Below are 13,506 nucleotides of genomic sequence, written 5' to 3'. Positions count from 1 at the left end.
AAAAGGGATGTTTGCAAATTTAGGTCAAAAAGTTTTGTTAAAGTTAGAACAGCAAAGTTAGAACAGGCATGCAGCACTGCTCTGTCACTGAAATGATGGGCCAAGATGCTGAATGATAGCAGTCCACATTAGTTTGAACAGGTGATACATTACGAAGTGCATAACAGAGTTCCCTTCTAGTGTTTTATAAACATACAGCCTGGTGGCAAACTAATCCAGCATGATGATGTGATAAAGAGTTAATTGAAAAGGTAATAGATGTAGAAGCACTTGAGAAAGTTAGCCTTGTAAATACTGCTTATACAAGTGCTTCCTGCAAAGATGTCACTTGTTCTTCAGCACAGCTTCTCGAAGCTGCTCCCTTCTATTTTTTTTGGTGAGCTTTTAATGTTTTCATGCATTTCCCCAGCCAAAGTATAGATTAAAGTAATTTTAGTACTGTAATTTGAGGGATGCCATAACATTAAATTATACCCACTTAAATAATTACATCTCTTTAGCTACAAATGATAAAATAAACGTATCATGTTTAGTGCGTGCACTTTGCATGCATTCATACAGCAGTTTGCACACAGTGATATTCCCAAAGTAAGGAAAGTGGGGGGAGGAAAACATTTTGAAAATCTTTGCTATTGTGCTAACTTATTTGATTGTGGGAAACAATAGTTTAAATGGGCCAAAGGTTATGGTAGGAAAATAAATTAAATCAAATGGGAATAAGCTATTGCTAGGAGGACAAATTTCAACCAGCGTACCCTTCATTCTCAGTCTTAACCCCGATTAAATGTTAAAAGGAATATGAATGATAAATGATATCTTCTGTTGGCTTCATAAGGTTTTTTATACATTGTTGCCCTTTTGAGGCACATAAGACTTCTCTCGTGCAACTTATTTTTAGCATCATTATTCATTTGCCTGAACTATGACAGATACTGAAAATGTGTGTGGTGAGGGGAGAAGCAGATGGCTCAGTAGTATTTAAAATAGGAGAAAAACTTAACAGATAAAACATTTAGATCAGATGATAATCCTGGGCTCCACCTTGTGCTATGGCAACCCATGGAGAGAAGGTGTTACAGGTCTTCTTATCTCCACACAGGCTGCATCTACATGAGATACTGACTGTACAGCAGTCAGACTATTGAGCAGTAGTGGTGCATGGCAGAAACCAAGATGCAGTGCTGCTGTGCAGTAGTCTCGGGGTAGCCATACTTACGTAAGTACAAAATGACTGTGTAGTAACGACTGCACAGTCAGCATCTCGTGTAGACAGCGGCCACAGGATATGAGTTGTTAACACACACCCTATACCTCAAAACCTTGGCTCCTAGTTTCAGCTCATGTTTTTATTTCTGGATGTCTCTAGTTCTATCCTAATGTGTTAGCCATGACATTATTAATTGTTAATGCCCATCATTTCAAAGGCATCTACCTCTTCTTTCCCCAGGCTCAAGAAGATGCTTCCTTCAGTAGCTGCTCCTCAGCTCTTTGGCAAAAGAAGAGAGGAGTGAAGTGTGGTAACCCTTTGGTCACCAGGAAGTACACGCACACTGTGTTACAGAGCAACATCAAAGATATATTACAGTAATGGGGTCCACATCTAAATTTGGATCAAACCAAGGCAAAGTATAAGTGTTTATCGTAGTATTCTTCTCTGGTTATTGCAGGGCTAGGCATAATACTAAAATTTGAACAGAGATCTGAATCAACATATACATTTCCCCAAAGCTCCAGGAGGGCAAATAAGCACCTAAGTAAAAAACTGTAGATCCTCAATATATCTTCCACCATGGCTACCTAATCCTGGCAAGGCCTATAAGTACCTACATTTTCACCAGTAAGGTGGACATTCAGGAATCTGCTTGTAAACATGCCCAGGACTGCCTCAGCCTGGACAATGCTGAGCAACTAAATACCAACTCACATCTGAGCCCCATTGGGATCCATCAATTAGGCATTCTTCTGCCTCCATCACTTACAGCTACCAGATAATAACATGCACAAAGCACAGCTGAAGGAAGCAATCTCTGCCTTTTATCCAGTAGCTCAGTGGTTAAAGGACTCCCCTTAGAAACTGGGAGACAGATGAAGCTGTGGCAAGTTTTAAGCTATATCTTCCAGGTAAATACTCTAACTTGGAGTCTTTAAATTAGCATTAACTGGGGAGTTCTTAGCCCTTCCTGCTAAAGATATTCTCCTCAAGCCTAATTCAGGATGTGTTGAGGGTGTGAAAGTGTGACTATCACCCAGTGATTAGGGCATCCACCTGGGAGAGCAAGGGTCTGTGCTAATCAATGTTTAAATATTAATAGCAGCTGTGCAACTGGCAGGAATGGCAAATTCAGCAGCAACTAGAGGCAAAGGGAGTATATTCCTGTTTGGAAACCCCTTGTGTCAGTGTTTCCAAAACCACATTTTTCCAAGCTTTTCAGTTCACAGGAAATTTTTTTAAAAATGTGATCTTGTTCCAGATCTGAATGAAACAAAATTTGAAACATCAACATTTCCCATAAATAAAAAAATCCTGTTCTTTGGTCAGCTCTACCCAGTAGCCCAATGATTAGGCAACTCTTCAATATTAGAGACATTAGGTCCATTCCCTGCTCCATTCCAGTTCCTATGGAGATTTAAATCTGGGTCTCCCACAGATGAGAAGAATACTCATGTCACTGGTACTGAATGATGGGCACATGCTTCCAAAATGTCTTCTCACGAGCTGATGAAGAATGTCTTATATTCAAAAGCTTGTCTAATTTTATACCAACCATGCAGTTAGTCCAGTAAAAGACATCACCCCAAAATATTTCTTACATCTCTCATAATTTCTGAACCATCGTGACTACAACATCATTCTAACCACTTCTTCCTAGCGGTCATTTTTGTGGGGTTTGATTCAATAGATATACTCTGAACATACCAACATTAGGCATCCATCCAAGGTTTGCACATAAGATAGGGACCTGAGCATTCAGTGTTCAGAACTTAATTTTCTATATGCATGCCAGCAAAAATGTAGGTGTTGACAAAGTTAGACAGTAACTGATTGGTGGTTTTAAAATATCAATAGCACCTAAAGATGGGACTTCAGTATGTCAGTACTTTACTGAACTACCCCTGAACATTTTGTAGTTGATTCAATGATGGTGGCTATTCAATAAAAGGAAATCTAAGCATTTAAAATAAAGGATTTCACAATCTTTCAAATGATTTTGCAAGCTGGTAGAATGCCTTTCATCTGAGGACCTGAAAACAGTTTATAGAGATCAAGTAAGCCTTATTACCATGGATCCTGTTTTTTCTCTGATAAAAATTGCAACTTCTCTGACAAAAAAATCCAAAGTTCATGATTAAAACAAAATACTACTCTATATAGATAGGTATCAAATGAACACAATGTTTTATTGATATATTTACAGTTTTACAGAAATTTGGAAGCCTACCAGTGCCTCAATCACTATAATAAATTCTAAATACCTATAAATATTTATATTTGATTTTGGGCTTTTTTTCATAGAAAATCAGAGCTCCCCCTGCCCCCTTAGTTCACCAGGACACAGATTCAGACCCCTCACTTCCCACCCACAACCCCCTGGGTCCTGCTGGTGCCCCTCACTCCCCACCCACAGCCCTGCTGGTGCCCCTTGCTCCTTGCCCCACACCCACAGCCCCCGCCCTCAGCACTGCCAGATCGGGCCCCAGTCTTCCAGAGCTAAGGGGCCAGGGACCATGGTCTGCAGCCCCCTGCCCCCCCGCAGCAGCTGAGCCTCAGCTGCCACCCACAGGAGGTGGCGGGTGCTGCAGCAGAGCAGAGTGTGAAGCCCAGCTCCCCTTCCCATGCAGGTGGCATGGCTGGAGCAGAGCCCATGGTGGGGGTGGGTGCAGGCTGACAGATGCAAGCTCAGATGGGGGAGGCTGGCTCCCCATCTCCATGCACACTGCCGGGGTGAGGGGCGGGGAGGAGGGTCACGTGCCCCCCTGATCTGTGTTTGGGGTGGGGGCAGGAACAGGTGCAGGCTGCCCACTGCAGGCTCGGGCTCCCTGCCTTGCTGCCCTCCCCCCAGGGCCTCCACAGCCCAGTGAATGGGACCTGGTGCACCAAAGCAGGCCTGGATGGGAAGCCTCCTTGCTGCTGCAAAACCCATGCCACCCTGGCAAGGAAACCCCTGCCCACCTGGCATCAGTGAGGGCACTCTGCACTACCTCTCTGCACCCCTGCTGCTGGTCAGGCAGGGGGCACCTCACCAAGGCAGCACAAGGCTTGCAGCAGCAAGGAGTTTTCCTGCCCAGTCCCTCTCTGCCCTACCACACCAGGTCCCACTCACTGGGCTGCAGAGGCCCCAGGGGAAGGTAGCAGGGCAGCCTGAGCCCGCAGCAGCCAGCCCACCCCCACACTGCACACAGATCTGGGGGATACGAGCACCCCCTGGGAGAGCACACAGTGGTGAGGAGCCAACCCCACCCCTTCTGCCCCCCTGACAAGCCGTCCGCAGCCCCGATCCACTTCCCACCAGGTCCCTGCAGCTGCACATTCCAGCCCCAGGGACCAAGCCCCACGAACTGCCCTAGCCTCACCCCCAAATCCAGCCCCAGCCCTGCCCAACTCTGTCCCTCCCTCCCTTCCTCCCATGGGGGCCTTAATCCCCCCACCACAATTAACTGGAAGCTGCTGCCTCCCACTCCCCCTAGCCCCTTGCAGGCTGGATCGCCGCTAGTCTGCAGACAGCTCTTTGCAAATGTGCAAAATCCATGTGTTTCTCTGTTAAAATTAAAAATCTATGTCTTTCTCAGGTAAAAGGGGAAATCCAAAGTTTTTTCCATGGGAAACAGAAAGCCCAGATCCCTGCTTCTTACATCTCTACTAAATGCAGTCAGTATTTCTATCTTACACATAGATCAACTAAGAAAGGGAGATTGATGAGTGGCTTCTCCAGTATCATAAAATTGTACTTGAGAAGTAGCTGTTCCCTCAGGCTTTCTGGCTTCTGGTCCTCTGCTTTGAACACTCGGAAACCACCACTGCTGTGACTAACACATTTCTTAATCACCATTACTAAAATATTTAGAACTGTTCATTTCATGCAAAGCACTACTAATTTTATTTTCTGATATATATGTATTATACAAACATCCATAGGATCTGTGTAACTACTGCTGCATTTTTCAGATCTCCTGCTGGTTTTGCATTGGCTTAAGCCAGTGTAAATCAGATCAGAATCAAGGATAAAATGCATGTCAGCCTACACAAGAGTTATGTTTAGAACTAAAAGTGTGCCATTAGGATAATACACAAAAACATAAGTTACAAACCATGCTGCTACACAGGGGTTGATCTGGGTGTGTAGCGTGCAGAACAGTAGATGCACCCCCTTCTTCATTTTGCCCCCAAAACCCACCAGCCACTTCCAGTTGACCCCCCATAGGAGAAGCAACCAGGGCCTTTTTTTTTTTAGTTGTCAAAGTGAATAAGAATTCCCCCTTTCTTTCCCCATCATGTTTAGCAGTGTGCCCACTCCCCTTCCTGCCAACCCCTGCCCACCACTGCTGCTGTGTCCAGCTGCCCTGAGGACAGAGGTGGGGAAGTGGAGAGGTGGTGGGAGGGGAAGCTCCATTGATGCTTCTACCCACTCCAGCCAGCCAGGCTCCATGTGGAGGCAGGAACAATCAGGGACAGCAGCAGCAGCAGTAAGTGGATCCTTCCTTCCTGAGCAGTCCCCCCAAGAATAGGAATAGATCAAGAATAGGCAGAGGAAGTGGGCAGGGGAGGGGAGAGAATGTGCAGCTGAGCACAGAGGGGAAGGGAAGGGGGGAGAAGATTTTTACTTGCCTGAGGGACTTAAGAAAGGTTCCCTGCTGCTGCTCCTGTGCTGTGAAGTGCCCCATGTGGGGAAGAGAGGCTGGGTTTCAGGGTGCAGCCACCCCTGCAGTGCAGGTCACTGGTCCTGCACCTCCCTTTTTGAAATCCTGGATCCACCCATTCTTCTACATATCTTAAATCAGCCCCATACTAGCATGTTTCACATGCATGTTATATTCAGTTTAAAAGATAGGAAAGCAAGTATCAGCTGTATCAGCTCACTCACCCATGGAATTCTTGGATACCACTGACAGTAATTTTCACCCTGTTGTAGGAAGCCTGAAAACAATATAGGAAGGATGTACTATAGTCAGTTTGATATGGTATAGAATAAATGTCATGATCATTTGATCAATATGCCTGTTCATTACTTAAGTGTGGCCTAAAACATATTTAAAACTGTGACTTTTGAATCTCAGCCTGAAGTATACTTTCCCAACTGTTTGTGACCACAATTCCCATTTCCATTAGCTGCTTTCCTAAAAAGCACGGTGAGTTGATAGGTCAGGTTTGCAGCCTTTTTTCCATGCCTACAAAAGCCTTCATCCCCCCAAGTCGCAGAGATTGCAGATCAGCTTGTCAAGAGGTATCATCTGATTGGATATCAAACCAAGCCTCCTTCAGGGTTACCAATTAGATATTCACATCCTCTTTAATTCCCTCTTTAACTCTCATGATTTTTCACAAGTTTTGTTTTGTTTTTTAAACCCCAGCTCCTGGGCTCACATTAGTAGGCAAGAAGCTCAGTTGTCATTTCAAAAGCCTCATGTCTATGAAAACTGCTTGAAAAATTGAACTGCACAAGAAGCTCAACCCAGAAGGACTCCCCAATTTTTTTTTAAACAAATATCATATATTTAAAGTAAATTCTATGAATCTGGGGACTGGCTTAAAATGTTAGGGGTTTGTAACACCTGTGCAGCATATTTGTGGGGAAGCAGGATTAGCGGCTCTGTGGGGAATATTCCCATTTGCCCATAATGGAGGATGCCAGGACAAGGGAACTAAGGCAGGAACAGCAATGCTGTCTATTGAGGAGTCAAGTTCATATTTACACTTAGAATGACACTGCAAGGCAATTTCCTTCCAAAAGCCCTGGTAACCTGGTGGGAGACTTGAACAACTTTTATTAAACTCTAATGCAGTATTTACTGATATTTGCTTGTGCTTCACAATCTAAATTTAAGCCACACCAATTTACTCATCTAATATGCAAAAGGAATATTTAATTTGTTTGTTTTTAATTCATTTGCATTTGATTCATTTGTTCTTGTGTTTTGCATACAAGCCCAAATAACCCTCTTTGGTTTTCCTGGAGGTAGTAAGAAAAAAAACCCCAGGAAAACTACAGGATATGATTCATAAAAATCCCACGTCTTCTCTATATGCTCTAACATTCTTCTTCAAAAATGTTTTTGTTCTTTAGTAATGTTCCAGTTAGCAGTTGGCCACCACAGAGAACTAGAGGCTTTGAAAGGGGGAGCTAAAATTAGAAAATGAGGAGCAGTCAGCATCTAAAGACACAAGCAAGCTATACTCCTTGTTCAATGCAATGTACTGGAGAAGAAAATTAGTCTCTTGGACCGGTGAGTTGTAGGATAAGGCTTTAGGAGTTCAACTCAGCTGATTCCTTAATCAGGTGCAAACTAACTGCATGGTATTGGTCAAGTAACTTAATTCATTGAGTTTTCCGTCTGTAACAATAGAAGCAAAATTGTCTCCCATATGGTTATTGTGAGGATACAATCTACTTTGTGATTCAGTTGTGCCAAATGAGAAGGTTCTATTTGACTTCTGATATGCTTGTTCTGCTGTGCAAAGGCAAAGCACAAGGACTCTGAACCTCAGCAACTCCTCCTGCTGCTAAGCACCTGGCAAGAACTGGAGCACACTGACACAGTAATAAATCTGCCTCTAAACAGCAATAGGAAAAAAGGGGCATGAAGCAAGTGTGTGTGTGTGTGTGTGTGTGTGTGTGTGTGTGTGTGTGTGTGTGTGTGTGTGTGTGTGTGTGTGTGAGAGAGATATGCTAAGGGGTTAGGTATGGAGGAGGAGCATGGGTCCTGGAATTCCATCCCAAGGGCCAAATTCCACCTTGCTTTACACCTTGGCGATTCCACTGAATCAACACATCACCATCAATGGTATCAAAGAGGTTGGTGTTAATAACAGTGTTTCAATATTTCTATTCCTGAAATGTTGTGAAAGGGGAAGAGAGTTTGCTTATCCCACTTATTTTTATGTCCATTCCTACTGCCAACTGAGCATGTGAGGTGTGGGTTTTTTCACCTTGCCCTGTCTAGAAGCTTGCTAGATGTGCACAGGGTTAGACACTATGCAACTTCCCCATGCTTGTCATAACTGGATTCCCTTAAACAAAGATAAAAACTGTTCTAAGGACAAAGGAAGATATTTTTCGTTAATTAAAACACATTTTCAAAATGCGTTGTTATTGTTTTTACACCATGATAGCACTTAGGAACCTCAGTCATTAACTGCTCCCCAGACAGAAAACTAAGACAGTTCCTGCCTCAAAGCATTTAAAAGGACCTAAAATGTAGACCAATGTCATAAATTGTCAGATAAAAGTTTAAGACATTCCCAATATTAAACAAGCTGGTATATTAAGAAATATATATACATATATTGAAGATCTGCCTGCATGTAGTAGAGCCTCAGGTTATTTTGATGAAAGCACATCAATGGTGGCAGCTATCAACATGAGTCCAAAGGGTCAAACTTACATCTCTGGTGCCATAGCAAGGTATTTTATCCACTTTGCCACCACCAAGTTGCTGTATTTAGTGCTGCTGTAGCTGCTCATCATAATTTCTTGGGAACTTTTCAGTGACAGGAGATGAGGTAATCCATGATCCAAGAGGTGCATCTGCACATGCACTTTACTAAGGAGTAGACTAATTAGCTCTGCAGTAAAGCATCATAGTCTACATGTGCACTGGTATTAGGATGCAGTAAACTAATTATTTTCACTGTAGGATAGTACTCTTGGGGGCAATACTATCTTATGGCGAAGTAGTTCATTGCACCAAGATGTACGTGTAGATGCTGACTGCAGGCCTACATTGCTCCCAGTGAGTCCAGCCAGCCAGAGGCCTTCTATACTCTGGCTCAAATTATTGCTTTCCCAGGTGCATGTGTAGATGCTGCACCCAGGAGCAGTTCTCCAGCGCAAACTGTTCTGGAGTTTATTGCATTGCATTAATTTCACATGTCAATGCACCCAAGGAGTTACAATCTGTGGCCAAACAGACAAGCTAATACCTTCACAAAACATTAGTACCCACACCCAGATCTTCCTCATGGTGGGTTAACCTTATCCTACTCTGTTTAATTAGGTTTAGACAAAATATGGCCCATTTTTATAGTAAAGCCATGTCTAAGGGAAAGCTGCCACAAGAATCCCATGGCAGACAATGTTCTTTGAGTAGACGTGATATCTTTTATTAGACCAACTGAGTAGTTGGGGAAAGTTCTTAGCAAGCTTTTGGGAGCAATCACCCTTCAGGCATAGGGATTCTCTGCTGTTCCCAATAATTCCATGTCTTTTATTCCTCAAACCTCCTCGTGGCCTGTAGGAATGACAGAATCACTCATGCTGCCCAGGCCACATTGACAGGGAAGGAAAAAATTTTCTCCTTCTCTTAAAAAAACAAGGTGATCAGTTTAATATTTACAAAGCATTCAGAAATCTGATTTCTTCTCACTCCAACTGAGAAGGACAGTATGGCCAAGTTATCCCCTCACACAAGAACCAAGGAGCTAATCACCTCTTTCCCACCATTTCAAAGCAGTCAGTGGTTTGCCACTGCTTGGAAAAAATTGTCTCCATCAGAGGTCTCCAAGAAGAAGGGTAGGATATGGGAATAGAAACATGAAGGATCACATTCCCACCAATCTACAGGAGATCCCCAGAGGTGTCTTTATCCCACAAGCCTGCCCAAGCTTGCCCCACTTTGCAATTATGGGGACATTTCAGTGACAGGTTGACTTTAAAGCAGAACTGGTATCTGCCAGAAGCCTCTCAGAAATGTGTAATGCCAGCAGTAGTCTCAGAGGAGATGGTTTAATGCACAAAGTGCAGGTGAAAGTGCTAAAAGCACACGATGAATGCAATTTATCACACAGCTCTGTACTTTATCACAGCAGTATCAACAGACAAAACAGAGGCAGGTAGATAGATTGGGTAGATCAGCCATTGAAGGCATAGAACATATTTTAATATATGCCTTGTAAATCACACTGCTACAAGTCTAAATGTTTGTGAACAATTAGAAATTTAATGAGACCAACTGGTCATGCTTTTTTCCACCTCAACATGGTAATTAAAAAATAAAGTAATTTAGGCTTGAGGAACTGGTTGAAGCTAAAAGTGTAGAGAAAGATCTCTTTTCTTCAAAGCTGACCCTTGAAATCGCCCTGTGTTTGTGCAGGCAGACTGAGATTTCCTTGTGCAAGCTGGGTGATGATTATGTAGCCTACTAGCCATTTCAAATTTGTGAGCTCTAACAGGCTGCAAATTCAGGGGTTGCTTTTAGAGTTGCAATTAAAATGTATTCTGAGTAAGATTATTCCAATGTGTTCTGTATCCGGATGCGGTTGTACAGTAATGACCTCAGATACTGTGGTAGCACTTTAGCACACTGTTTGAAGCTGTACTAATATTCTGTGCATTTCTCCCAAAAGAAACTAGGCACAGAAGTGGTTTCAAACCAGTGCATGTGCTAGTGCATAGTTTCAGGGGGGTGAGGACTGGGGCCGTGATATGGTCCGAACACTTCAGAACAATGAGCTAAATTAAGCACAGAATATGAGGCTAGTGTTTCAAACTCACCTCTTAGTTTCTTTGCCTTCTGTGGGTTTTGGTCTTATCGTATAACATTACTTTTATGTTAACATTTGTGGTTCATTATTTTTATGCACTCAAGCTTCATGATACTCCACCCTTTATGGTTTAATAGCCAGATTCCTACGATTCAACCAGGGTGGCAAGTTCAGATGCTGAACTTGTATTTAAGCCAGATTTTTAATATAAAAAATGGAGCAGAGTATCACAGATGCTTATTTGAAATAGCTTTTATTCATACTAGGACAAGACTATAGCCAAATAATTATACAAAACACAAGACAAAGGGAATTTTTACAACTTGATTGAAGACTACTTCACACCAGTCCAGTGCCTATATATCTATATCCAACAAATTTTTGGAACACAGTATTACTTAAAATTACTCATTGGATGCTTTCAGATACAAAAACGTATCAGGAATAATAACAACAATTCACATGTTCCTCTTAGCAATATTAATATTGACCTTTTATTGTAGAAGAATGTTGCCCTTTTGGGTTGATCCCACTGACACCATACTCTTTAGAAACAGGTTTGACATTGTATGTTTTTCTCCGCAGCTCTAGCTTAATGAAGCTGGAAAGACAAACTATAGATAAACTTTTAGTGCACAGAGAACAACAGACTGTTTTCATTATAGAAACAGGTAGCAAACATCAATTTGAAATAAAAATAGACATTTCAACTCTGCATCCCTATAGAAAGAGGCATTGGTGAGACCCATAGCATCAAGTTTGCGCTAAAAGTTTGAAGCATGATTGTACTAGGTGTTGCTTTTTGCTTTTCTATTGTATTATTTATTTTAACAGGTAGTTTAAAATTACTATAAATAGAGTAGCAAACAGGGATGGATGAAAAGAGTTTCCTCAGTCAGTCACACCTTATGATTACAGGACTTTATCCAAAGCCCATTAAAAGATTCTGATATGTGTCAGTGTGCTTTTGCCCATATTTCTACTGAAGGCAGAAATGGCATTTCATATTAGAAATGAGTCCAGACTGCTGAATTCAGATCTGAATCTGGAACTGATTTTTTCAAAGTTCAAGCATGTTTGATCCCAAAGTAGCTTGATTTCTGCTTCACAGATCTCATCTAACAGCCACTGAAGGGTAATTACTGAATCAGGTATCATACAAGTCTGCTATTGAAGAGGTGCCCATAGCCACTGGATAATCAGAAATACAACTAGGAGTACTTTAAATTAAGGGAAAGCATTTAGAGATTTTAGTAAGGAATCACTTCTCACAGCCTTGGAGGAAAAACCTGTCCTGGCTTTTAGTCAGCCCCCATCTCAAACAACATCTCTCCAGCAACTCTCCAGACTACCTAACTCCTGTTCTCACCAGGCCACTAAGTCTTGCAGCAGATCCAGCCAGCTGTGTCCCTTTATCAGTGCAGACCACAATGTCATTAGAACAAACCACATGGACTATAACATCCAGGGTTCATTCACTAACTCTTCTTTCAATATCATGCCATCACCAGTTTACAGTGCCCCTCTTCTGGACAGACAGGGCAACCCCTATGTGACTGAATGGATACTGGTTTGACATCAGTTCCAGAAAGATATTAAAGCCTGTGGCAGAGCACCTGAATCTCTCAAAATATTCCCTAACTGGCCACTGAGCAACTTTCCTTAAACACCAAAACTTTAAAAACCAACTCAAATGGGAAATTCTTGAAAAAGAAATTATCCACAGACTGGATTGTTTTAAATATGGGCTCAACAGAGACTCTAGAGTCTTATCCCACTACCTGGACTAATTTTCATAACCCCCATGTCCTTCAATGGGTTAACTGCTTTATTAAGGACCTTTTGTTCTCTTCAACCCACCTTTCTCCCTCTCAGCAGTGTCCCTTTTCCTACCTTTGGTATAGTATTTATTCTTCTCTCTTTAGTACCCCTGCACTCTGCAAATCCATTCATAGTGTCTGTTGAAGTAGGCTTTAGCCTATGAAAGCTCACGCTTTTCTAAATAAGTTAGTCTATACGTTGCCACCCTACCCTGCCTTCTGCCTCACTGAATATAGTGTCAGTCCTCTTGGATTTACGATTTATGGGTCTCTGGACCCTACGTACACAACATGTACTTCCAGTACTATACCTCTTGACCCATAGTTTAATGATTAAAATCCAAAAATGAAACCTGTGCACCTTCAAATGCAGAACAATCTATATGTCACTATAAATTGTCCCAGAATGCTGAGCTACAGAACACATCACTATAAGGAGGGGCCGGATAGTATGTACAACGTATGCCATACTTACTGGAAAGCTCTTTTTGTATTTAGCTCTTTTCTTGTGATATATAACTTATTGGAGCCTAAAGCTGGTAGCAAGCTGCCATGGAACAAAATTCCTTTTAGGACTAAATGAAAATATTATATTGCTAGGACCAAAATGGGTAATTTTTGAGGTTACAGAGGAATGTCAGTTTCAAAGTCACAATTTCTTTTTTTGACAATCAGCAGACAGGCAGCTAAATCTTACTAATAAAATACTGATTCCAGTTTGGATCTGTTACAAACTAAGCATTTAATTGCTGCTAGAAGTGACAGAGATAGGCCATTTTCATTCCCACACAAAGTACAGAGACATCTGCCAGAATGGGCAGCTTTTTTAAAAACTAAAATTATAGTTAAAATACAAAACAAAATGAATAAAATGAAAAACTAGGAGCTTAAGTAATAATTAAATAGCGACCCACTTCCAAGTTTTGGATAAAAAGCAGGTAGCACAGGGACCTGTTTAAGAGAAATTCTTTCCCAGCAGGTTTTCCTTAT

This window comes from Alligator sinensis, unplaced genomic scaffold (assembly GCF_000455745.1).
Source record: "Alligator sinensis unplaced genomic scaffold, ASM45574v1 scaffold123_2, whole genome shotgun sequence".
Lineage (NCBI taxonomy): Eukaryota > Metazoa > Chordata > Crocodylia > Alligatoridae > Alligator > Alligator sinensis.
Note: the sequence above shows the minus strand (reverse complement) of the source record.